At 52.3% G+C, this 24,604-nt stretch overlaps 2 long non-coding RNA genes across 3 annotated transcripts; one reads left to right on the top strand and one right to left on the bottom strand.

Moving 5' to 3' along the window:
- Window positions 1–391: 391 nt before the first annotated feature.
- On the bottom strand, window positions 392–5,027 carry LOC107970459 (uncharacterized). Of its 2 annotated transcripts, XR_001713046.2 has the most exons (4): window positions 4,876–5,004; window positions 4,095–4,317; window positions 1,933–2,028; window positions 392–769 (listed from the first exon to the last, which is right to left on the bottom strand). It is a non-coding gene; the product is annotated as an uncharacterized LOC107970459 (long non-coding RNA). The 2 variants fall into 2 exon arrangements; XR_001713045.3 differs by lacking the exons at window positions 392–769; window positions 1,933–2,028 and having other exon boundaries at window positions 3,482–4,317; window positions 4,876–5,027.
- A 12,619-nt stretch (window positions 5,028–17,646) lies between these two features.
- On the top strand, window positions 17,647–22,000 carry LOC104005460 (uncharacterized). Its single transcript, XR_678808.4, has 3 exons — window positions 17,647–19,723; window positions 20,984–21,096; window positions 21,676–22,000. It is a non-coding gene; the product is annotated as an uncharacterized LOC104005460 (long non-coding RNA).
- The last annotated feature ends 2,604 nt before the right edge of the window (window positions 22,001–24,604 follow it).

Here is a 24,604-nt window from a genome sequence, read left to right as displayed (position 1 = left end):
TCCAGGCTGGAGTACTTTGGTGCGATCATAGCTCACTGTAACCTTGACCTCCTGGGCTCAACGATCCTCCTGCTTTGGCCTCTTAAAGCACTGGGATTCCAGGTATGAGCCACTGCACCCAGCCTGTTCATTTATCTTTTTAGAGACAGGGTCTCGCTCTATCGCCCCGGCTGAAGTGCAGTGCGCAGTCTTAGCTAATTGTAGTCTCAACTTCCAGGGCTCAAACCATCTTCCTGCCTCAGCCTCCCAAGTAGCTGGGACTGTAGGCACAAGACACCATGCCCAGCTTAGGTCAGCATATTTAAAAAAGGAAACACCACGTCATATCTGAGAAGAGGCTGCTATAAACAGAAGGTACCATGAAAACAAAGATAATAAAGACAGGACACAGTTCTCACATTTTCTGTAGATGCTGTTACCTGGGAGAGTTCAGAGCCAGAGACCTGCTTGCTGTTTGCTAAAAGGTCAGAACAGCAAGTGGCGGAGGGGAGCCGAGGTGAACTCCCGGGCCAGGTGGCTGGCCAGGACAGCATCTGCAGGGGATGAACTCTCTCCCAGGTGAGTCTGTTGTCTTTAGGGCTGTGCCAGGCTCTGAGTCTCCTGACTCGCTTAATCCTCACCACAGCGCTGAGAGTCCCTATCCAACAGGTGGCAGGAGGGAGGCTCGGCAGGGTTGGTCACTTGCCAGAGGTCCCAGTCAGGTGGGGCTGAGCTGAGGCTGACCAGGCTTCCTGGATTTCTTCTCAAGCTCCTGTGGGCACTTCAGGACCTGTCCATTAAACAAACATCTGCTGGGCAACATCCCCTTGTTCACTCCAGATGCCAGGCCAGTGTGGTTCCTGTTCTGGGTACCTGGAAGGAAGACAGACCCCAAACCAGACCCCCTCCCATGAGAAGGCCCACTCAGATAACTCAGCCTGGGTCTAGGAAGGCTTCCTGGAGGAGGTGGAGCCCAGATGAGTCTGGCAGGAGGAGGAAGAGTTGGCCTGGCATTAAGGAGGCCTGAGCCCGAGCTTCACAGAGCACTGGGAGCAAGCATGGCCACCCCCAGGAGGTCACAGTCTGGTGGGGAAGGGGGGCTAGAAGGGCTGTGCACAGGAAAAAACACATAGCCAGTATGACCCAATTACCTTCCTTGGAAAGTGAGCCCCCCTCCAAGAAACTGGGAGGCCCTGGGGGACTCAAGCCCACTCCGAATCTTTTTTATTTTATTAAAATAAAAATTTAAAAATTTTTAAAATTAATTCAAATTAATTTAATTAAGTTGCTCTACCTGCTCATGGCAGGTACCAAAAAACAGATGCAGAGCTTAGAGGGCCTTTGTGCATGTCCCAAATGTAAACGACGGGGACATGGAGGTCCAGAGAGGGCAATGGATTTGCTCAAGGTCACACAGCAAAGCAGTGGCTGGCAGGGGCTTACACTCAGCTCCTCCTTCCTCTCTCCTCTAGTCTTCTTTGCCCCCTCATCCTTCAACTACCACCCCAAGGAGCTTGGCCCTCACTGTGCTTCCTACGGATTTCCTGGGTGCTTGCTCAAGTCCATGTCAATCTTGAGAACTCGGGGATGAATGCCCATAATGGTAATAATGGTTAACCTTCCTCAGCACTTACTGTGCTAACTGTTTCATGAGAGTTACCCCTGCCCCCAGTACTTGCAGAGCCTTATGAGGTGGATGCTATTACCAGCCCTCTTTTACCAGGAAAGACGGCCAGAGGGGTAATGTAACCGGCCTGAGATGGCACAGCAAGTAAGTGGCAGAGCTGGACCTGAGCTCATGCTGGCTGGCCTCTGGAGCCTGCCCGTGGAGCCTTCTAAGTCCCAGGCATTTAGTTACCTTCACAGTCCATACAGACACATCAACAGCCCACTCTAACTGCGTGGAGGATGCTCCCATGGAGACAGTGTACCCAGGTAAGAGGCCAGCCCCACCTCCTGGATGCTGGAGTCATCTCCAGGCATGGACAGCTTCGCGTTCCCAGCTGTACCTTTTCCTTAGCAAGTCTTCATGCTGAGCTGATGGGTGTGCTAGAGGAGAGAAGGCACTGGTGAGGACCTTGGCCGGCAGGCGGGCTGGCAGCCCCCAGGTGGGGTGGGGCCCCTCCGCAGCCAGCATTGGCTCCTGGCACAGGCGCTCATGCCCCTCTGCGCCACCCTGCCCCAGGATGGCACCGGGGCTGGAAGGTGCGGTTCTCAGCCTCCAGGCATGCTCTGCCCACAACCGCCTCTACCCAGCCTGTTGGAATGTGGAGTCCTGGCATGGCCAGGAGGCCCAGGTGTGGTGGGTGAGGCCTCAGCAGAGTGAGGAGGGGGTCTCCCATGGGGAGCTGGGGCTGGCACTGGAATAAGTGATCACTGCATTTGAATCCTAGCTCTAAACGTCTTAGCTGGGGAGTTCTGTGTGGACCGCTAGAGCCCTGGTGTCATCTGTTAAGGATGCTACTGCCAATCCCAGAGTTTGTCTCTCCTTGAAATGAGAGAATTGGAAAAGCAACTAGTTAGCGCCAAGCACATGGTAGATGCCCACAAATGATGGTGCGTATTCCTGTGTGAACCCTTTTTGCCTCCTGGCCTCATTGGACATCCAATCCTGATGAGTGGGAGTGACGCCTTGTAGGTCTGGGTTGAGGAGGATTCCAAGAACTAATCTGGTCTCAATGGGAAAAAGGTCTGTGTTAATTATGTCTGTCACGCAGTGCGAGAGGACAGAGAAGTATGCGTGCCCTGGAGTCACCATTGTCCCCTCCCCCCTCCTCTCCCCTCTCCTCCCCTCCCCCCATCACCTTCCCTCCTCTCTTCCCTCCCATCTCCTCCCCTCCCCTCTCTTGCTCCGGTTTCTGGTGGCTCTGCTTTCAAAATATGTTCAGAAGCCAGTCACTCTTCACCATGGCCACTGCTACCACGTGGTCCAGCCAGCGTCATCTCTCTTGCCTCCTCCCTTGCTCCTTCCTCCCTTACCCATTCAGCCTCTCCTCACAGGCCCCAGAGGGATCCTGTTAAACCCACATCTACCCTCGTCCCTGCCTTGGCGAGCAGCCCCGTGGCTGCCTTTCATTTGGGATGGAAGCCCAGGTCCCCACAGTAGACTGAGTGGTCTGACTCCCGACATTCCCACGCCTCTCCTTCCGCCTCTGTCCTGCTGGCTCACTCCGCCACACTGGCCCTCCCCCGCCCCCCAGCTCCCCTCAGGTGTGGAGTGCATGGCCCATGGCCTTTGCTCTTGCTTCCCCTGCGGGGAATGCTCTTCCCCCAAATGCCCACGGGGCTCACTCCCTCACTTCTTTGACCTCTGCACAAATGTCCTCGTGTGAGTGCAGCCTCCCTGCTATTTGAAATGGCAGCCTCACCCTCTGTGCCATCCCTACACCCACCTCATCCCTCTCCCTGTCCCATCCTTACTCACCCCCATTCCTACCCACCCCCATCCCTACGCCCGTCTCTTTATGATTCTCTGTAGCTCTCACCACTTCCTAACACTCTGTGCATTTTCTTTCTTTATTCGCTTACTATTTAATCCCCCTCAAGCTCTGCATGGGTGCTGAGGCTCTACGCTCCAGCCATCAGAATGGCTGGTCTTTCCCCAGGAGCCCCCTGCTCCCTGGACCCTGGGCCCTTGCATATGCAGTTCCTCTATCAGGAAATCACCCTGTCTTTTCCATTTGGCTAATTCTTCAGTATCTTTTAGGTCTCTGCTTTGATGCCACCTCCCCAGCTCCTGTGTTTCTGGAACAGCCAACATGGGGGGCCTTTGAGGGCCGGGGCTGTGCACGCCGAGTGCATTATTGTGTCCATGGTGCTGCCCAGGTCCTGATATACAGCAGATGCTCAATATGTGCTCAATGAAGGGTTTGCTGGCACCCAGAAGCAAAAGAGCTGTGCCTTCTGCTGCTGAATCCCTTTCTGCTGTCATCTTGGGAGGGGAGTGCCGTTATTACTAACGATGTGTAGTAACTGTACAGCCACTGGTAGTTCCTTTCTGAGGCACTTTCATGCTGTTATTTCCTAGCTACGTAGTGAGACAAGCAGCTCACAGCCTGCTACTAGGAGTGGCTCAGAGAGGTCAGGAGTGTGTGTTCTAGGTCACACAGCTTCACCTTTCCTGGCCAAGGAGACAGAGCACGTTTCTCCTCCTGGAGGCCCCGGGGAGATCCACGTGGTTCCACCGAAGGCCTAAGGGTAAGGGTAGGGTTCAACACCCACAACTGTGGCAGCTGGATAGTGTGTCAGTGGCTATACCACGGGGGCTGAAGGATTCCTCACAATCTGGAAATCTGAATGATTTGGCTCCAACTGGCAAGAGGAAAAAGGAGGCAGAGCCTAGGGTAAAAAACAAGAAGAGAGGAAATTAGGGTTGGGTTCTGCCCACGCCAGCACCTTCACCCCCGCCCTACGATTCTGTTCCACAACCTCTGCACGGAATGTGCACACACCAGATCCCTTTGGAACATCTCCCCAGAATATTCCAGGCCTTTCCTGTGGTTGAGGGAATGGGTGCCAGGCATATCCTTTTCTCCGGATAATTTTTGGGGGACGTGACCCTTAGTGGGCCAGGCATACTTGGAAAAGTCCCTGGCCTTCCTTCCCCAAACCTCTTAGGAGTTATCTGTGGCCTATTTCACTTTTTCAGGCCCACCGAGGAATTTTCAAGATCACCAACACTTGGAGCTTTAAAATTCAAAACATGTTAAATGGTAAATGCTCCCATTACTGACAGAAATCTTCCCCAATGCTTCATGAACTTGCAGACAGGACTGACACAGCTAAGCTTTCCTGACTGATTTGGGGCCATGCTGTCTACCAAAGGGCTAGCTGTTAAGACAGTGAGGATCAGGGACATTTGCCCTCGTACTGAATGTCCCCGGCCACAGTACTTACATAGTTCTTACATGTACCTTCCCCCTCAGTGACATTTTATATTTTCCAAAGATGGCCACAACAGCTCCCATCCCATTCTTCTTGTGGTGACACTCACACCCGTCTCTGAGAGGTGAGGCCACATATTCTCTTTTCTGGAATTTGGGTGGGCCTGTGACAATGGCAGGACAATGCTGAGTGGCTATGTCATAAAGGCAATACCCCTTCCATCCAATTCTCTTGGGATGCTCATGTTTAGAATCCAGCCACCATGTTGTGAGGAAGCCCACGTCACCTATGAAGACCTACACAGAAAAGACTCAAGGCCCCAGGCACTTGAGCTGAAGGAGGAACAAGAGTTAGTCAGCAGGGGAAATTGGGGAAAGGGTATCTGGTAGAAAGAAGGAACAGCTTGTGCAGAGGTTCAGAGGCAAGAGAGAATTTGGCATATTTGGGAAGCTGCAAGAGGTGCAGGGCAGGAAGAACGTATAGCGGAGCCCAGGGGTGATGGAGAGGTTGGCTGTGGCCAGGTCACAAAACGCTTCCAGAGACTAATATGAGGGGAATGGGGAGCCATGGAGGGTGGTAGCCAGATGACTACAGTGCTTTAAAACAACCTCTATGGCTCCAGCTGGGCAGAGAATCCATTGGAGGGGCTGACCCTGGAGGCAGGGCAAGGGGTGGGGTGGGGAGTGAGGGAATGAGCACCAGTGGGGGTCTAGATGAGCGCAGCGGCAGTGTGGATGGAGCATGAGAGCTTTAGAGGTGGGTGTGAGAGGTGCTGGCACCCAATGGGTCTCTTGGCCAGGGCTCAGGCTCGTTATATTAATTATTAAAGCCAATGTGTACTTTGGCCTGGGTGTAGAGAGAGAGTGCATAGGTATTTGTGTCATAGCACGGCCACTTGGGATCAATCACTGGCAACTGAACAATGAATGATTTGGGGTCAGAGCTGCAGGCCACAGGGGATGTGGATCCCAGAGTCTGCAGGACCTTGGGTGGCTCGCAGTTCCCCTCTTATTGCAATTAAGCTTCCATGACCGAATGCCTCCCGCATGCCTCAAAGATCGTCATGCCATTATCTCATTTAATTTTGGTGGCCTGTTTATGAGTATGAGCTAGGGGTCTATTTTACAGATGAGGAAACTGAGACTCAGAGAAGTTGGTAACCAGCCCAAGGCCACTCTGCTGGGAGGTAGCAGAACTAGAATTAGAACGGAGCATCTTTCGGAGGATGTGGAATCCACCAGCCTCAGGGAATGTGGACTGGTGTTTGGATTTGAGAGGAACTTTTAGAGAAGGAAAACATTGTCCCTACAGGCAAGATGCAGGCTCAGAACATTTCATTGGAATGTCAAAATAAATGGGCCTGAGTCAAAGTCTGGATAAAGCAAATTCCAAAGATTCTGTTTGAAGCAATGATCCCACTGCTAATAAGAGAAGAGAAACTGGGAAAGCCCCGGCCTCTGCTGAGCCCTAAGAGGAAGCGGGGGCCCAGGACACATGGGGAGGATGTGGTGAGTCTCCAGCCTAGACGATGGTCAGGGGGGTCAGAAGGGGCTCCTGGAGAAATTCTATCCCAAGACCTGCTGTCTCCTTGCTGACCGTTGGAGCTTTCCAGAAATTCAGAGTCTGCATTTGGCTGAGGTCTGGGTCTTTAAATTGGCACTAGGGTGTGGGGACCCAGGGTAGCTGCTTACCAAGGCACAGATGGTCACTCCATCCTTGAGCGGGGCAAGGTTTAGAGGTTCATGATTGCATCTCTCTCATTTGCACATGTTTTCCCTGGACATGGCCCCCTGTCCCCCGTGACTTGCCCTGCTAAGGGACTTGATGCTGCCTCTGGGCCCCCAAACCTACCATCTGCTTCCTCAGAGTCCAGAGGACCAAGTCTCAGGTCCCCAGGGCTGCTGTGATCTTTGCTAAACACCACCTGCTTCTCCAGCTGTGCCTCCATGACCCTGCTCATCACCTTCACCCCTCACTGCAAGGAGGCCGGGGTCGAAGAAGCCTGAGGCTGAGTGCTTCAAAGCTGTGTGACCTTGGGCAGGTGCTTCCATGTCTCTGTGCCTGGGCATCCTCACCTCCAGAACAGGAGGGTCACGGTGCAAGGCAGCAGAGTGTGTTAGAGCAGTGGGTGCTGACCTTGGATTTGGCTGGGGTTGGGGTTTGTACTAATTAACTGACACCAAGGTAGGGGTAGGGGCTTGTTCAGTTCACAAGACACAGATGGTCCCTCCATCCTTGGGGAAGGGCAAGGTTTAGAGCTCTGTGGATTATCTCTTTCTGATTGGATGTGTCTCCCCGGGATATGGTGTCTCTGTCTCCTGGACCTGACCTGCCAATCTGGCTGCTGGGTGCAATCTCCTGGGGAGCAGCTCAGGATCAGCCCCTCTGGGACTCCACCTAGCCATCAGGACTGCTCAAAGCTCCCCTGTTGATTCCAATGTGTAGCCAGTGCTGAGACCGGTGTTTCAGATCACTGCCTTTGGCATCAGACTCACATAAGTTCAAATCCTGACTCTGCTTCCATGCTGTGTGACGTTGGGCTTGGTTGGCAACCTCTCTGAGCCTCAGTGTCCCCCTCCCTCAACTGGGAATGATACTTTCTCATCACTGGGCTAAAGGGACTAAGTAACATAATTTGGGTGCATCACCTATACTTAGAGCCCAGAAAATGCTGTAACTAAAATAATCATGCTCACAGCAATACTCACCTTGCCAAGTGGAAGAGAACACTTGATTTGAGACTTAAAAGAAGCTCATCAGGCCGGGCACAGTGGCTCAAGCCTGTAATCCCAAAATTTGGGAGGCCAAGGCGGGTGGATCACGAGGTCAGGAAATCAAGACCATCCTGGCTAATACGGTGAAACCCCGTCTCTACTAAAAATACAAAAATTTAGCCGGGCGTGGCGGTGGGCGCCTGTAGTCCCAGCTACTCACGAGGCTGAGGCAGGAGAATGGCGTGAACCCAGGAGGCGGAGCTTGCAGTGAGCGGAGATCATGCCACTGCACTCCAGCCTGGGCAACAGAGCGAGATTCCGTCTCAAAATAAATAAATTAATTAAATAAAATAAAATAACAAATAAATAAATAAAAGAAGCTCATTAAAAAGGCGCTTCTAGAGCAAGCTCAGAGGCTGCAGTCGTTGAGTTGAAATCCTCTCTCAGCAGGACTTGCTTGATATTTTCCCCCTCCACGGAAGGCTCTGAAATGAGTGCCATTCATGTTGACGTGGGTGGTTAATTCCACATCTGTGTGGGGTTTCTACTTGGAGAAACAGCAGGGCCTGCAGTGTTTGACCCACTGATGTTTCTGCAGAGAGGGGCCTTGGCTATGACAGCTAATCAGAGCCCCCCTGCTTCTGCACAGGGCCCCTACAGCACTCTCCCTGGGCTGCAGGAGGGAAGGTGAGAGGAGATGGAGTCGGATTCACCCTGCTCAAGTGCACACCGTGTGTTAGGCATTTTATGTTCACGAGTGTGTGTCCGGCACTTCCTACTTGCCACATCCTGTTGTAAGCATTTTACCTGCATTTCCTCATTTCACTCTCAAAATAACCCCATGAGACTGGCACTACTATCCTCCATTTTACAGATGGGGAAACTGAGGCCCAGAGCAGTCACGTAACTTGCCCAGAGCCACACAGCTGGTCAATGGCAGAGTCAGGATTTGAACCCAGGCCAGCTGGCTTCAGGGACCATGCTCTCAAGTGCTCTGCTGGGCTATGTCTGTTACTGAATTTGCTTTTCAGGCTGCATGCTCAGGACAGTTGCCAACGGTCTACAGAAAAGGAAACTGAGGTTCAGGCAGCTGAAGCCCCAGGGCCACCCAGCTGGCCAGAGACAGAGACAGGAGTTGGCCGGGGCCGCCTGGCTTCAAAACCTATCTTTGATCATCTGTGCTGGGGCGTGAGCATCGAGTTGTTCATGCATTCGCTCGTTGTAATCAATAGGTATGGAGTATCTACTGTATACCTGGCCCTGTTCTGAGTCCTGAGAAGGCAGGGACGATACAAGCCCTCTGCCCGCAAGGCCTTCCCAGGTGATGGGACACTCAAATAACTAACTACTCCAGGGTCTGGAGGAGAGACTGATTCTGTCTGCAGTCGTCTGGAGGGCAACCATGAGGAGGTGGTTTTCAGTTGGCTATCAAGGGATCAGTAGGAGTTCACCAGGAATCACCAAGGAGTGGAGAGGAAGAAATTGACTGTATAGGGGAGTGGGCTTACTACAGTTCTGGCAGGAGCCAGGGCCTTGAGCAGGGCCGGGGTCGGGACACGCTGCCTCTGACCAGGGCCCTGGGTGGGGAATGTGACTTACCTCAGAAATCCTGACCACAGGTGGTCAAGGCTGTGAACTCCACCAACGTGGATACAGTAGAGAGAAATGGCAGTGGAATCAGAGTCCATGATGCCAGCTCCACTGCTCCCCAGGCAGCTGGGCAAATCGCTTCTCATCCTTTTAAGCCTCAGTTTCCTCTTCTGTAAACAAGGACCCTAATATCCACATCTATCAGTCTCACGGCTAGCTGATGACCTGACTCTGCCTTTTCCTCTCATCCTGTCCCACCCTCTGCACCCCGCTTTGGCTGTCCCTGCTTCAGCCTACTCCCCAGCCTTCTGGTGCCCACGCATTTGCCTGTCCACTCAATTGGCCACTGATGTCCACTGGAGGGAAATTCCTGGAACACATTTCTAACCCTGGCACTCCCCTGTTCAACTTCCATGGCCCCCTATTGCTCCAAGACCCCAGATTCTTTGTGCTCTGGGCCTTCTGCAAGCTGGCCATACCTGTCCTCTCTCATCCCCACCCCTGCTGGGCAGGAGACTCACGCTCCAGCCACAGAGCACACACGCCTTCTCCAGGGAGGCCACACCGTTGTCATGCCTCTGGGCCACATGACAGTACATGCTGTCTCCCTGCCTAGGATGCTCATCTCCCGGGGTCTGGTGAAACCTCGACAAGCCAGATTAGCATCCATGGGGCTGAGATCTGGGGGGTCCAGAAGGATGAGGAGAGAAGAGGTGTTAGGGTGTTGCCAACACCTTCTGCTACAAACAAGGTTCTCATCCAAGCTGGCAGCCAGACCCCAGGGCCTGGGGGGTGGGCACCAGGCCCCCAGGAGGAGGCAAGGGGACCAGGCAGGCCCCACAGCATGGTTTCTTAAGCTGCCAGGACTCTGGAATGTGCAGTCGCATCCCGTCTCGTCTGCGGTCAGGGAAATATTTGGCTGAAAACAAACACTCTCATTCCTGATTAGGGCAACGTCAAGGACCCTCTGACCCAAGCGAGAGGTCTCACCCTGAGGGTGAGCCTGGTCACATCCGTTCTCCAGGAGGCCCACCTGGACTGTGCTATGTGACGCCTGGTTACTCACTCCCCCTCTCTGTGCTCCTGTGTCTGTGCTCAGGGGAGAGACAGGATCCCACAGAGCAGTCCCGCACATGTGAGCACTTTTTCTTCAGGTTCTGTTTGGGTGCTGTTTTCAAGGGGCTGGAAACGTCTGAGGAGGAACCCCTGGAAGGCAACAGATCCCCCAGGCAGGCCTTGACACTTCCTGGAGCTGACCTCAGTGGCAGGTGGCTAGGAATGGTTTTTCCCAGGAGAGGTGGGGCTCCTGGAAACTCGGGTGTGCAGATTTGGTTGGGACCAAGACGTATAGATCTCCTGCCTCCCTGTCTGTCCCCTTCATACTATACCTCCGAGGCTGGGGTGCTCACTTCCTGTCCAAGTAGCCCATTGTTCTGTTGGGTGTCAATTTGTCTTCACCCCACCTGGAACTGGCTTCCCCTTAATTCCCCCCTTTCCTGCCACCACAGGCCTTAGGGCCCTGACCCTCCCCTTCCTCGCCCGGAGACAGCCCTGCAGAGGCCTGAGTATGCAGTGTGCCCCTGCTGCCGCCCTGTTCTTGAAGGTTCTGTGGTTTTCCACACCGGCCAGGAGCATCTTCAGGCTGGCATCTCAGGCTGAGCCAAACTGGAAAGCGAGGAAAGTCGGCAGGGGGCATGCAAGGCAGGAAAGAAGTGTGTTTGAAGGAGCAGTTTAAGCCCAACAGACATGGTTCTAATCCCAGCAGTACTACTTTTGGGCTGCGTTGCTCTGGGCAAGAGACTCAAATTTCCTAAGCTTCAGTTTACTTATCTGTAAGATGGGAACAATGAAAGCATCTAGTTCGTGAGGCTCAAATAAGAGGAGCTGTGGGAGACTTTTCTGTGGCTCCAACATATGATGCTCCTCATGCCCCTGCCTCAACTTCCTTACCCCAGTTCTGCCCTTGAACTAGCACTCAGCCCTATGGGAAGACCCCTTCCTCCCATCACGCTGTATCCTTCCCAGCCACCGTGCCTTTCTATCTGCTGTGTTCTCTGCCTGGCCGGCTCTTCCCTCTTCTTAGCCTGGCCCCCTCCAATGCATCATTTGAGAAGGGCACCATTCTCTTCCTTTCCTTTCTTGGGCAGAATGCATCTCCCTGCTCCCGGTCACCCACAGTCTCCATGCTGGAGTGGTTTCGAGGAGGGAAAACTGGAATACAGAGCTTGATGCTAGCCCTGTGCCTTTTGGTTGCAGGACACTGAATGAGACCATTTTGCTCCCGAGCCTCAGTTTGGCTCATCTGAGAAATGGGACAAGAATCAAGCTCCTGCCCAGTGCTCTCACACATTCTGTGACCCACAGAGGTGATCCTGGCACACAAGTGTAGCTTTGCCATATGTGCATTTCCTGGAAAAGCAAAGTGGGTCTAACCCTCAGGGCCCAAGCAGTGAGGTTATGTAAGTTCCGAAACTTATTTTTCCCCGTAATTATGACAGACTCCTGGAGCCCTGGGTGAACGGGCCCTGGCCCCAGCCCTTGCTTCTGCGCTTGTTGGGACATAGACCAGAATTAATGTAATTATCAGCTCGGGCCTCCTTCCAGGTAGGCCCTGCCAGGGCGCCTCCCTCTGGATTTCATTAAGTCTCCTGTCAACATTGTCCGCTCAGCGCTGTTGGTTTCCGAGTCAGCTTGCGGAGCCGCAGGAGGAACGGGCGCCAGCCCCAGCCCCGCGTGATGGATTTTGTTTACTCTCTTCTTCCCACAGATTCCTCCTTTAATAACCCTGGAGCCAGGAGGCAGGGAGGCGGGAGGCAGGGTCTCGGCGGAGGTGCTGAGGCAGCTCTCCTGCAGGGCTGCAAGGGCCGTGTGGGCAGCACTAGGAGAGCACTCTCTAGAAAGAAGCTACGTTTTAAGGAATAGAGGAAAATTTAGTTGATTCCAGGGAATCAACTTTTGGGAGGGAGCTTAGTAGTTCTGGAAGCTCTGATTAGGCTGAGGCTTGATCCTGGTCACACACGGCACCCTAGTCCTGGCCACAGACTTAGGCCTGATCGTGGTCCTAGAGCCCTGACCCTAACCATAGACTAATCCACCATCCTAGCTCAGGGGATGAATGCAAACCTGGCCCCTGTCTGAGCTCAAACATTAACCAAGGCTTGGCCGGGCATGGTGGCTCACGCCTGTAATCCCAGTACTTTGGGAGGCTGAGGTGGACAGATCACCTGAAGTCAGGAGTTTGAGACCAGCCTGTCCAACATGGTGAAACACCGTCTCTACTAAACATACACAAAATTAGCCAGGTATGGTGGTGTGCACCTGTAGTCCCAGCTACTCGGGAGGCTGAGGTGGGAGGATTGGTTTGCTTGAACCCAGGAGGCAGAGGTTGCAGTGAGCCAAGACCGCACCACTGCACTCCAGCCTCGGTGACAGAGCGAGACCCCATCTCAAAAATAAATAAATAATAAATTAATTAATTAATTAACTTAACCCAGGCTGAATCCTAACCCAAGTTATAGACTGAGTCCTGAGCCCTAACTGAATCCCTGATCCTGACTCCAGACAGCCCTGACTGTGGTCATAGACTAAGCTCTAACTCCAGTCCCAAGCTGAGCCCTGGTCCCGGATGCTGCCAGACCACACACCAAGTTCTCAGATTCTATTTTCACAAGGCCTCCCTTTTCAAAGTATAAACCCGTCTCCTGAAGAAGAACCAAGTCAGCCTGTTAGTGCTCATTCCTTGGTCAAGAAAGAGATGCTCTTGAAGGAATGGATCATGGAACAGCTTAGCCTTGAGGGGTAGGAGTCAGAGAGAAGCAGAGACAGTTACTTCCAAACATGAGAAGCTGAGCTGGACAAGTAGCCCACCAGAGAAATAGAAAAGTGGAGAAGAGGAAATACGGTATTGGGGGAAAGAGCAGCAGACAGCTCTGCTAAGGACAGTAGCTGGAAGCTTTTTAATATGCCCTATTGAGAGTCATTCATTCATTCAGCAAACCCTGAGCACCAAGCACTGAGCACCACCAATGAGCCTAGTGTTCGTCCATTCCACTGTGCATGCAGTAAGCATGTATTATATGCTACGGAACCCACATTCTGTTTAGTGGGGGGTGGAGGACTTCTCAGTCAGCGTCTCCAGAGTTATAAATTACCTTCCTCCCTCTCCTCCCTTACACCACCACACCTACACTGTGGATTCCTATGGCACTGAGAAATGAGTCTTAGAGTCAGGCAGACGGAGCAAATCACCTGTCCTCTTGAACCCTCAGTTTCCCCTTTTTTTTTTTTGAGATGGAGTCTCGCTCTGTCCCCCAGGCTGGAGTGCAGTGGCGCGATCTCGGCTCACTGCAAGCTCCGCCTCCCAGGTTCATGCCGTTCTCCTGCTTCAGCCTCCCGAGTAGCTGGGACTACAGGTGCCCGCCACCACGCCTGGCTAATTATTTGTATTTTTAGTAGAGACAGGGTTTCACCGTGTTAGCCAGGATGTTCTCGATCTCCTGACCTCGTGATCCACCCGCCTCGGCCTCCCAAAGTGCTGGGATTACAGGCGTGAACCACCGCGCCCAGCCAGTTTCCCCTTTTACTAGATGGGCAGTTGTGCAGTGTGAAGGAGATAACAGTTAAGAATACACTTAATGCAATGTGAGGCATACAGTTGGAGCTTAATAAGTGTTGCCCCTTCCTGGACTGCGGGGGTTGTTGGGAGGATGCAGTCATTAATGCTACACTTGGCAACAGTGATTGCCCAGTGGAAGGCCAATGACTGCTGTCTGGATGGCTGGGCCTCAGTTTCCTCATCTGTAAATTGTGGGGTTAGACTCGATGGTCCCTCTGTTCCAGCCACCCCTGGATGCCCTGTAGCTGGATTTCAGAGGAAAAAGTGATGGCAACACTCAGTCCCCAGAGCCCCTGAACTTAGCTGTGGGCTGAGCTGCCCTGGAAGTCAATCTGTGACAGAACAGAGTCCAGGGCGGTTATAAACCTAGCCCAGTGCATTCTCCCCCCAGCACTCACAGCCAGGGTTGGACAAGAGCTGACCAGCCCAGAAGTCATCAAGGCCACACTGGCCTTGACCCAGGTTCAGCAGGTAAGAGTATGGCCTCAGAAGGTCACCAACCCTCCCCTGCTCTAGGCCACAGTTTTCCCATGCCTCAAGTATGGCAGTAGAAGGAACACAGTCTTTGAGGTGCTGATAGGTTTCAGTGTGAATCTTGACCCACCCCACACATGCTGGATGACCTCAGCTAACTTACTTAGTCTCTCTTAGCCTTAGTCTTCCCACCTGGAAAATGCGATGATAAGATCTCAATTTTAGGACTATGATTGAGAAGTGGAGGGGATGGTGACAACAGGCTCAGGCAGTGCCAGGTATACAGCAGGTGCACTATAGCTGCAGGCAGGTGTGATCACTACTGGGCTTGAGCAGGGGCGTACACAGTGTTTCATGGCAGTGTCCGGGGTGGCTGGGGTCAGGAGAAGGACCAGACAGGATTTGGGGCCCCACTTTCTTTCAAGGACAGAAGCCTTTTGATATTTTTTAATCTAATAGATTACTTTGTAAGAATTCATTTGAAGAAAGAGGAAGGAGGCTAAAAAATATTGCCATGAAAAATGTTTAAGACTACTGGTTAGATGAATTTCCAGGGCTGGCCAGGCACAGTGGCTCACACCTATAATCCCAGCACTTTGGGAGGCCGAGGCAGATGGATTGCTGGAGCCCAGAAGTTTGAGACCAGCCTGGGCAACATAGTGAGCCCTCATCTCTACAAAAAATAAATTAAAAAATTAGCTGGGCATGGTGATATGTACTTGTGGTCCCAGCTACTGGGGAGGCTCAGGTGGGAGGATCGATTGAGCCCAGAAGGTTGAGGTGACTGTGAGCCATGGTCATACCACTGCACTCCAGCCTGGGCAATAGAGTGAGACCCTGTCTCAAGTAAATCAATCAATCAATCAATCAATCAATAGATAAATAAATAAAATGAATTCCCAGGGCTGAAACACTTACTGATTAAGGGCCTATTTCATGTGTGGCCCTGGGAAGGCTCTTGGGAGCCAATAAAAGGCTCTCTCCAAAATTTTTACTTTACTCATAGCCCTCGTGGGTGTCCAGGGGTCGTGCAGACTGGGGGTCCTTTCAGTCCATGGCAGTGAATTTCCCCCACAGTGCCCACTGATGATGGAAGAATACCAGTCGCTGTGTGCCTCACGATGTGCTGGTGCCCTGACCTCTGCAGAACATCTGATGGGCAAACAAGAGGGTAATCAGACTGGCAGGCATCTATTTCACAGATGGGGAAACTGAGGTAGGGAGTGGCAATGTGACCTTCCAAAGATCACATAGTGACTAAAAGGTGGAGCTGAGACTCACAGGCAGAGCTTGGTAGCCCTGAGCCCCGGGCTGCCCTCCAACCCCTGGAGCCCTGGCAGTCCAAGTGAAGCTGGATGGGACCTGGCTGCACATCTCTGCTCTCAGACCCCACCTCACATGTCACTCAGAGGCATCCTGGCTGGGGGGCTTGTTTGTGCTACAAGTCTAGTTTTTCATTTTTTTCTGGAGGTGGGGGATGGAGTTTCTGTCCCCCAGGCTGGAGTGCAGTGGCACGATCTCAGCTCACTGCCAACTCTGTCTCCCAGGTTCAAGCAATTCTTCTGCCTCAGCTGCCCAAGTAGCTGGGATTACAGGCGTGCACCACCATGCCCAGCTAATTTTTGTATTTTCAATAAAGACAGGGTTTTTCTGGACTCAAACTCCTGACCTCAAGTGATCCACCCACCTCGACCTCTCAAAGTGCTGGGATTATAGGCATGAGCCACTGAGCCCGGCCTCAGGCATTCAGTTCTGTGATCAACTTGCCTTGGTTAAAACAAAGGAGCAAGAAATTTGTGGCAGGCATGTGATCCAGAAATGGGGTGAGCAGATGCGAGAGGGGAAGAAGGAGATACCAAGGTGGGCTGGGGGACCTGTGAGCCAGGGGAATTCATGTTTACAGGGCACTTGGCACCACGCTCTCGGTGGCTGTTATTGTGCCCATGGATAAGGAAATTGAGGCAAAGTGGCTGGCCAGCTGTGGAGCCAAGACTGGCTTTGGGTGTCTATGGCTCCCTGTCCAGTGCTCTTTGCAAGGCCAGCGAGTCCCTGTGGGCTGGGAGCCACTTTCTCCAGCCCTTCTCGGGTGGCCGTCAGAGACCTTGTCTAGCCGCAGAGCCTTCCCTTCCCAGAGGGCCCCTCTCCAGGGCAGAATTTCAAAACTAAAGCATGATGCTCACCTGGGACCCCAGCAAACAGCACAGGGGCCCAAGCCCCTCCAGCATTGTAGCAGTGGGTGTGGCTCTCAGGAATGCTGGGGCTGCAACCAGACAGACCTGGGTTCAAGTCCCGGCTTCACCGTCTACTCCCTGTCATGAACTTGACCACATTATGCATCCTGAGACTTGGTTTCATAGTCTGTGAAATGCAGGCAAAAAATATGCTGGGGAGGAGGGGATGAACTAGGAAGTGGAAAACTAGTAAAAATGAAAGTGGGCTGTGTGTCAGTCCATCTTTCTGACCATCCCACACAGACTCCAGGCATGAGAAAGGCCACTAGAAGATCAGGAAGTGGAGGATTAACCCAGGCGGGGGCCCTGCTGGGAAACACAGGGCTCTACCCTGCAGGACCTCAGGGCCAAATCCTGTGTTGGGGCCACAGGATGGATTAGGCAGGCCTCTGCCTTTAAGGAGATCCCAGGCCAAAAGGAGAGGTGGGTTAACCTTACCCAGTCTAAGGGAGAAGGTGGACATTCCATCCAGTCTCAGGGGGGAGGCAGATACTCCATTCATTCTAAGTGGGGGATTCAGATGCTGTCTAACCTGGGCAGGGGACTGGAGGAGGGAAGAGCAATTGAGTCTAAGGAGGAAATGAACAGTCCATCCATTCTGGGGGTGTGGGAGCAGTGGACACACCTGTCCAGCTATATGACAGGCAGCTTTGATTTTGTATTTAGTGTTTCTGCAGTGGTTCAGAGTACCTGGTGTATATGCGAGGCTGCATGCATTCCCCATCATTCAAAAACTGTTTATAAAGCAGCTCCTCTGTAATCCTAGCACTTTGGGAGGCCGAGGCGGGTGGATCATCTGAGGTCACACGTTCAAGACCAGCCTGGCCAACATGGTGAAACCCCATCTCTACTTAAAAATACACACACACACACACACACACACAAATTAGCCGGGCATGATGGTGGGTGCCTGTGATCCCAGCTACTCGGGAGGCTGAGACGGGAGAATCAGGGAACCTGGAGACGGTGATTGCAGTGAGCCAAAATCACGCCACTGCACTCCAGCCTGGGCGGCTGAACGAGACTCCATCTCAAAAATAAAATAAAGTAACGTAAAATAAAATAAAGCAGCTCCTATGTGCTGGCTTCATGCCAGGTACTGGATGGAGGGTGATGGCCTTTGAAGCTAGCTGGGTGCTTTGGAAGCAGGCAGTGAGGTGGGAGTTAAGGATCCTCTTTGGGATTCAGAATGCAGAGGGGAGTGTGAACTGAGAACTCCTCTCTTGGGGCTGCCGATGTCAGGAACCCAGAGCACCAGAAGTTTTCCTTTAAGCCTTGTCTTCCCACAGTGCTTCCAAGGACAGGACACTGCAGGTACAGTTATCTGCTCTGTCACATCTGCACAGCATTGGTCATCTTGTTCTCTTCAGATACTGGACACTTGAAAGTTTGTCTCAATGATCTATTAATGCACTCAAACCACACTAAATTAGCTTTGTCATCTGGTCCAGGTTAGGCTGGGCAATTCTGCTGGTTTCATTTAGGCTCACCCAGGCAGCTGAAGACACCTTGGTGCAGCATGGTCTAAGCTGGCCTTGCTTGGCCTGGGGTAGCTGCCGTTGGCTGAGCCGTACATCTCCAGCAGGCTAGCCTGGGCTCCTCCATTGGATGCAGCCTTCCCAGAGCAAGCCACATGTGCACCCGCTTCCCAAGCCTCTGCTTACATTGCATTTGCTGCTGTCCCATTGGCTAAAGCGGGTCATGTGACCAAGCCGGTGGCCAATGTAGGGGAGGATTACACAAGAGGGGTGTGGCTCCTGGGCACTCATGGCTGTACCAACCTACGACCAATTCCCCTGAGCGCCAGGCTGTTTCCTGCCTCTGCACCATCGCCCAAGCTTTCCCCTTCGCTTGTTATGCCCTGCTGGGCGATCTCCTACTCGGGCGAGTCACAAACTTTTCTGTGTCTCAGGCTCCTCCTCTGTAAAATGGGGATCACATGAGTTTAAGTTATTCTGAGGATTAAACAAGTTAACACACAAACATTTAAAACAGTGTCTAGCACACAGTAGGTCCTCCAGAGATGCCAGCCATCACCATCACAGTGGTGATTCTTGGTATGACGACCCCTGCCCTCTTCAAAGCCCCGTTTAAGGAATCTCCTCCCTGAAGCTGTCTCTGGTTCTGTCCAGCCAAGCATCCACCCCCAGGCCTGGCCCTATAATTATCTTTTCCTCATCCACCTACTCCATCTACAGTGGGATCCAGAGGGAAGGGAATCCCAGGGCCCAGCCCAGGGAGTGCGAACTATCTTATTTCCTCTGCAGTTAGGGAGGCAAGACAGTCCTCGGTGGCCCCATTTGACAGAGGTGAAAACTGCGGCTGTAGAAGATGTGCTGACTTGCCCGGGGTTGCGCAGCTGGTAGGTGGGTGAGGTGGGAGTGGAGCCAGGTTGGGCTGAAGCAGCTGTGTTTGCCCTGCCTCACTGTCCAGCTCCCACCTGGGCCGGGTGTCGGGGTCTCAAAGAGAAGGCAGATACGGGCTCTGCCCCACAGAGCTCACAGTTTGGTGGAGGAGGAAGGCTCAAGCAGAGAGCAGGAGGTGTGAGTAGCTCTGTGGGCTGTGGGGGCCAGATGGGTCCTCGACCCTGCGGGGTCAGAGCTGGCTGCCCAGAAGACATGAAATGGAATAAGCAGAGTGACATGCTCTGGGCCACAAACAGGGTGTGTGGCCGCCCTGACCACATCACTGCAGCCACATCCACAGCCACAGCCCTAGCCCTGTGGGTCATGGGGATGTGACCCTCCCCACTACCTCCCATCACTGAGGACACACCTCCTGGGCCTCCAGTAACTACCCAGGCCTCCACACCTACTACACCATCATGGTGCAGCCCGCCTCCCCCACGCCTTCAGCCCTGTGGGAATTTTCTCTGGAGATTCTAATACCCCGGCCTCCTTGAGGTCAGTGTCTGCCCAGAGCCTCCCGGCAGGAGAGAAGAAACCCCACAGCTCTTAAGGGAATGCCTGCCTGTCCGAATGGACAAAGACAAGCTGTGCAGAAACCTCCCCTGGGAGGACTGAGCCATCACCTGAGGAATGGGAGTCTGTGGAAATGTGAATCACCTCTATGGGAATAAAGCCTTTCATCTGGACATCGAAATGGCCACCAGCTCCCTGAGTGACTTTGGGCAAGTCATGCCCCACTCCAAGCCTCAGAAAGCCCACCTGTGAGATGAGGATGAAAATAACCCCCTCATGGGCCTGCCATCCCACCACCATGGTGCACTCCACCTGGTACGTAGTCAGTATTCAGGGAATGGTGGTAGGGCAGTAGTGTGAATAGCTTTAAACTGGAGGAGCTTTTAAAAACCTCTAGAATCTGCTGGAAAGAGTGGGGCGCACCTCAGTGACCAGTTAATGCATTAGGTAGTGGGCACGACTTTCATTAGCATTTGAGGCTTTATGGAGGGCTTGCTGAGAACATAGCAGAGTGCTGGGTATTGAAGCCCTGAAGAGTCATGTACAATCCACTTATAACCTATGCTTGCTCGCTTTAAAAAAAATACTCCTTTGGCCGGACACAGTGGCTCACGCCTGTAATTCCAGCACTTTGGGAGCTTGAGGCAGACGGATCACAAGGCCAGGAGTTCGAGACCAGCCTGGCCAACATGGTGAAAACCCGTCTCTACTAAAGATATAAAAAATTAGCCAGGCATGGTGGTGGGCACCTGTAATCCCAGCTACTCGGGAGGCTGAGGCAGGAGAATCACTTGAACCCTGGAAGGGAGGTTGCAGTGAGCTGAGATCGCGCCAATGCACTCCAGCCTAGCGACAGAGTGAGACTCCGTCTCAAAAAAAAAAAAAATTCATTTAATTGTATTTTACAGAGGGAGAATTTATATGTAGGAAGATTACCCTGTGTTAGGTTGCTAGGGCTGCCATTACAAAATATCACAGGCTGGGCTGGGGACTTCCACAACAGGAGTTTATTTTCTCAGTTCTGGAGGCTGGAAGTCCCAGATCGAGGTTTCGGCAGGGCTGATTTCTTCTGAGCCTCTCTCCTTGGCTTGCAAACAGTAGCCTTCTCCCTGCATCTTCACATCCATCTTCCCTCTGTGCCTGTCTGTGTCATTTTCTCTTATAAAGATGCCAGTCGATTAGGGCCCACCCTAATGACTTTGTTTTAACTTAGTCAACCCTTTAAAGACCCTGTCTGCAAAATACAGTCTTATTCTGAAGTGCTGGGGTTAGGGCTTTAGCATAGGAATTGGGGTAGGGGGCGGGAGGCACAGTTCAGCCCCTAGCACCCCTCTTTAAGTTTACAATCTGAGGAGTTTTTACAAATGCATACGCGACAGCCAAGATGCAGAGCAGATCATCGCCCCAAGGTAGTGCCCTCATGCCCCTGCAGACAGTCGCCACCTCGCACCCCCACACCAGGTGAAAATGCCTGGTGGCCCCCTGTCGTGCAGGCTTAGTTTGTCTTCTCTGGAGTGTCAGGTAAGTGGGATCATGCCGTGTGTTTGTTTCATGCCTGGTGTTTTCCCTCCACAGAATGACCTTGAGGACTGTGACCGTTGCTGTGTGCATCTGTGCTGTGTCCCTTTTCATTGCTGAGTGGTGTTCCTGTAAATGGATATGCCACTGTCTGCTTCTTCACTCACCAGGTAAGGGACACACTGACAGTTTCAGGTCAGGCTCATGATGGGTAAAGCTTCCACTCACATCTGGGCACAGGTCTTTTATGGCCCTGCTTTTCATTTCTAGTTGGTTTCCCCACCTAGGTGTAAAATTGCTAGATTGCATGGGAGATGGGTGTTTAGCTTCATAACTGCCTTGCAGGGTGATTCCCACACCCCCATCAGCCGTGTTTGAGGTCCTGATTGCTCCGACATTGATAGTTCAGTCCTTTTCACTTTAATTCTAAAGGGTGTGCACTGGCGTCTCGTGGTTTAACTTGCACTTCTCTGGTGGCTGGTGAAGTTGAGCATCTTCCCATGTGTTTATTCGTCATCACATTTCTTTTAACCATTTTTAATTGGGTTGTCATTTAGAAAATTGTGGTAAAAGATACATAACATACAATTTACCATCTTAATTTAATCAATTCAGTGACATTAAGTGCATTCATGTGTTGTGCAGTTGTCACCACCATCCTTCTCCAGAACTCTTTTTTGTCTTCCCAAACTGAACCCCTGTCCCCATGAAACACTAACTCCTCATTCTACTCTCCCCTCAACTCCCAGCCCCAGGCACCCCGCCATTCTACCAACTGTCTCTATGAATGTGACTATCCCAGGATCAAGGAACTTCATACCAGTTGAACCATATAGTATTTGTCCTTTTGTGACTGGTTTATTTCACTTAACATAATAGCCTGAAGGTTTATCCATGTTGTATGATGTGTCAGAATTTCCTTCCTTTTTAAGGCTAAATAATATTCTATTGTGTGCAGAGATCAATTGTCTTTATCCATTCATCTGTTAATGAACACTTGGGTTGGTTCCACCTTTTGGTTATTATGAATAGTACTGTGATGAACATGAGTGCAAATATATCTGTTTGAATTCCTGTTTTCTTTTTTTTGAGACAGGGTCTTGCTCTGGTACCCAGGTTGGAGTGCAGAGGCATGATCTTGGCTCACTGCAGCCGCCACCTCCCAGGAGTGATCCTCCCACCTCACCCTCCCAAATAGGTGGGACTACCAGCATGCACCAACACACCTAGCTAATTTTTGTTATTTTTTGTAGAGAGGGGGTTTTGTCATGTTGCCCAGGTTGGTCTTGAACTCCCGGGGTCAAATGATCCACCTGCCTTGGCCTCCTGAAGTGCTAGGATTGCAGGCATGAGCCACCATGCCCAGACTAATTCCTGTTTTCAATTTTAGGTAGTCATTTGATTATTGAGTTGTAGAAATCTTACTTTTGGATTAATATATTAAAAACTACCACCAGTTAGCCATGTGTTAACTGCTTAGTTTTTCAACCAAACTTTAATCATCAACCAGCCCTCGCTTTCAGCCCAGATCGATGGACTCAACGCTTGGTGATCGGTTAACTCCTTGTTTTTTAGCTAATGCTTTAATTAGCAATTACCATCTTTGTCTTCAGCTAAACATCATACTTCTCAATGCTTTGGTTATCAGCTAATGTCTTCTTTTTCAGCTAACGCTTTAGTGGACATTAATACCCTTGTTAACATATGTTACCTCAACCAGATAAGACCTGGCTGCATTGGGAAAGGAAAGTGGGGGGCTTGACAAGGAACGTGAAGACATTAAAGGCAAAACCTCTGAGTTAATGAAGGGAGTCCTCCAAGAGAGTTCTTTCCTTCACGAGCTGGAGCCTGGCTCTCCATGAAAGCTTTCTGAATGAATGAATGAATGGATGAATGAGCGCATGAGTGGGTAGTGGGTGCAGGGCCACTCTCCTTCTCCTGGGGATGGCAGAGCTTGCTCAGCCCCAGAGCCGGTGGCTTTCACTCTCACATCTTGCTGACAAATGATGTTACCCAGAAATGCTTGGAACGCAGTCATTTCAGTGGGGCATCTGAGGCCTGGGGACCATACTTTGGACCTTGGTATCCTCTGGCCCACGGACACCAGAGCAACAGCATCCTCTGCTGCACCCAGGCTGCCGCAGGGCTCTGATGGTGGCTCTGAATCTCCCCCTCCTGAGCCTTTTATTCCTGAGTTGGCCATGTGAACCCCGGTGGGGCATGTGACCTCTCTAGACCCATATCCGTGTGACCTGGCCCATGTGGGGCCCCCTGATCCCATCTCCTGCCTTTGCCCCATTAGCCTAGGGCACTCTCAGCTGGCTTCCACTTCAGGGCCTTTACACTGGCTCTTCCCTCTGCCTGAACCCTCTTCTCCCAGACGTTGGTTTCTTCCCTTCTTGGGGTCTCGGCCCAGAGGTCACCTCCTCAGAGATGCCTTTCCTGACTGCCCCCGGAGGCATGGGGTCAGCCCAGCTGGCTGTACCTTCATTCCCTGGGTGGTCTCAGTGCCTGAGGGGGCACCTGCTCACTGTCAGGCCCAGAGTCTCTGTCCTGAGTGTGTGGGGAGCACAGGAGACTGGGCTGCAGTGTTCAGGACCCTCCACCTGCTGGTTAAACCTGGTAAGAAAACCATCTGCCATTTGCTGATGCCCTTAGAAGGATGGTATCTAAGCCAGATTTCACAGTTGGGGAAAAGGGCTCAGAGAGGGGAGTGGTTTCTCAGTGGCCACACAGCAGCTAGCGGTGGAGGTTGCACATCCACGCTCTGCTGGAACCCCCAGCTGCCTCTTCTGGCTCAGTCCCTGTCCCTCTGGCTTCCCTAAGATTGGCCCCTTTCTCTATAAAACTGGCCTCAGACTCCACAAAGTAAGGCAGCCAGCGGGTCTACTCAGAGTGGCTGGACCCTGGATTTCTATCACCTCTGTGTCAGAGTCCCATCTGCCTGTGAGTGCATGGGGCCTCTGTGTGGACTGGGAAGAGTGAAGTCAGGTGACTGACTCGCCCCGTTTGTCTGGGACGTTCTCATTCTGCACACTGCAAGTCTTGCCTCCTGGGAAACATCTCAGGACTGGGCAGATTGGTACTGCTGGTTGCACTCGAGGGAAGGGAGGGCCCGAGGGGAGGCCCAGCCCCTGCAAAGCCTGGGATGTGGGAATGGAAGTGTGTGAGCTGCAAATATGGCTGCCCTGGCTTGGGGAACCCCTGCTGGGCTTGGGGAGCAGGAACGAGAGAAAGAGGAGGAACGTGACACCAGAGGCCCCAAATGCCAAGCACAAGATTTGGGCATAAGGCACCCATGTGACTTCTTGCTAGCTGCTCCTGGAGGAAGGAGCTGTTGGGAGAAGAAAACTAAGCCCCTGGAACTGGCTGTGGGCCCCTCTACCCTCTGTAACCCGCCCTGGAGACAGGAGATGGGGGCTGATCCTCTTGCCCCACCAGCCCCCTGGGTGTTCTGACACACTGGGTTCTTTCTTAGAGAAGAATTCAGTAACAAAACACTAAACAACACCCCGTGACTCAGCCCCTGCTTGAGGGACTTTGCAAGGGGTGGACAGAGAGAGAAGCTAGCCCCAGATAGCCCCTGCTCTGTCTGGGGTTCTGTAATTGGAAATGTTCTCCTGCCTGTCCCAAAGCCAGAGGCCGTGGGATCCTGGGGCCCAGACTGACCTTGGTCTG

Source organism: Pan troglodytes, chromosome 2 (genome assembly GCF_028858775.2).
Source record: "Pan troglodytes isolate AG18354 chromosome 2, NHGRI_mPanTro3-v2.0_pri, whole genome shotgun sequence".
NCBI lineage: Eukaryota > Metazoa > Chordata > Mammalia > Primates > Hominidae > Pan > Pan troglodytes.
This window is presented reverse-complemented; position numbering and strand designations above follow the sequence as displayed.